At 35.9% G+C, this 1,851-nt stretch overlaps 1 long non-coding RNA gene across 1 annotated transcript; it reads left to right on the forward strand.

The window, feature by feature from the left end:
• Nucleotides 1-1,058: 1,058 nt before the first annotated feature.
• LOC109590437 (uncharacterized) lies at nucleotides 1,059-1,358 on the forward strand. The gene is made up of 3 exons (XR_002189315.1): nucleotides 1,059-1,143; nucleotides 1,189-1,258; nucleotides 1,307-1,358. It is a non-coding gene; the product is annotated as an uncharacterized LOC109590437 (long non-coding RNA).
• The last annotated feature ends 493 nt before the right edge of the window (nucleotides 1,359-1,851 follow it).

Consider the following 1,851-nt stretch of genomic DNA (forward strand, 5'->3'; position numbering starts at 1 on the left):
TGTGAGTCCATTCGTAGTACAAGTGGAAGGAATTTGAGTCTTTATTGTCACATGATGTATGGTCTACTGGAGGAAAGGAAAGAGAATATACTGACCCTCTCTGATGTAATGTCTGCTGGTAGGGACAATAATGATTACTTTATACCAGATAAGAGAGAAGACGTCTTGGATGCTCTTCATTCATTGCACTCAACTGGTTTGATCAGTGTTCTTAAAAGTGAAGACAAGGTATGGGTTGTTGTGAATAAGGGTATACTACTAACTGAGGTGAATGGGATTCTCTTTGCTCCAAAGACATTCAAAGAACACGTTGACATTGCTAGCAATACTGGTATTGTTAGTGTGTCTGATCTGACTAGACTCTTCCCTAAATATGATCCTGACATGTTGATCTGTTTTCTGAAAAACATGGAACTCTGTCAAGAATTGGATCCATCTTTTCTAAGAATGACAAACTTATTAGCTACAGGAAACAGTGCCTCAGAGACTCAAAGAAGAGGAGAAAGGTATTTGTTTTTTCCATGTCTTTTTACTCTTCTGCGTATCAATAATGACAATGTTAAGGAGATGACTAGTCAAGTATACCAGTTTGGTTGGTGTCTACAGTGTACTAGAGAGCATGATTTCTTTCCTCCTCGATACTTCCATGTCCTCTCATTACATCTTGCTTTCAAGCTTTCATTATCAAAAGGGAACAAAGAATTAGCTGAAAAATTGAATCGTAAATGCAAATTTTGGAGCAGTGGTCTTCATTGGTTTGATGGTTATGGTGTTGGATCACTGGTAGAGATTGTGGATGAGAGCCAGTGTGTACTAGTAATGATGTCCTGTGAGAAAGGTTACAATGACAATATGGTGTCTCTAAGAAGAGATGTGATAGGAGAGGTAATGAGTATTTATAAAGAATCCTGTCCCAGTCTAGAGGTAAAAGAGTTAGTTATTGATCCTAAAGAACTAGCCTATCCTGTGAATACACCGAGAGAAAGGACAGTGTATGATGTTTGTGATTTACTATCAGCAATTAAGGAAGGAAGGCCATTTCTTGTCAGCAATAAAGGACATAAAGAATTGAAGGAAATCCTACCTGATGAATCATTATCAGACATTAGTAACCTGTCACTATTAGGAGGACGTGATATTAAGGTAAGAATTAAAACACATTATTTAGTTAACTGATATTTATTGTAGGGAGTATTAGGAGGCTCTTATACTCCAAAAGGTGATCAGATCAGTGAGTCTAATGATGATCAACAAAAAGGTATAACCACTCACTATCACTAGTTTCACATTATTTATTTATTTATAGTTACATTGACTATCAAGGACCTGGTAGATATTATACGAGTGTTAAAAGATGGTAATTTTCAAACTACAAAATGGTTGAATCTTGGTCTCTACTTGGGTCTGATTCATAATGATCTCAAGGTTATTGAGACTAACTATCCACGAGATGCTGAGCGATGTCTTAGAGAATGTTTAGCAAAATGGCTTACAGATGATATTGAAGCAACATGGAACAAACTAACTATTGCTGTAGGTGAAGTAGGAGAGACATCAGTTGCTGAATATATACATGTAAGTGAGAGTATAATTAATATTATTAATTAATAATTGAATGACTACTCTAGAGGAACACTTTGTGCCTGATTAGGAGAAGATAAAGTGCCGGAGAGAGAAAGGAGGTCCCATATTGTACTCCTTCCTCATAGCTAGTTTAATGTGTTCATTCATTGTCAGTGTACTAATTAGCTGAGCTGTCATCATGTACTAATTTCCCTATCTCTATAACTAGAATTATTACTGATAGCATCAAACTATGTTTATTATTATAACTAATGTTTATCACCTAAT

This window comes from Amphimedon queenslandica, unplaced genomic scaffold, assembly GCF_000090795.2.
Source record: "Amphimedon queenslandica unplaced genomic scaffold, v1.1 AMPQUscaffold_10019, whole genome shotgun sequence".
NCBI lineage: Eukaryota > Metazoa > Porifera > Demospongiae > Haplosclerida > Niphatidae > Amphimedon > Amphimedon queenslandica.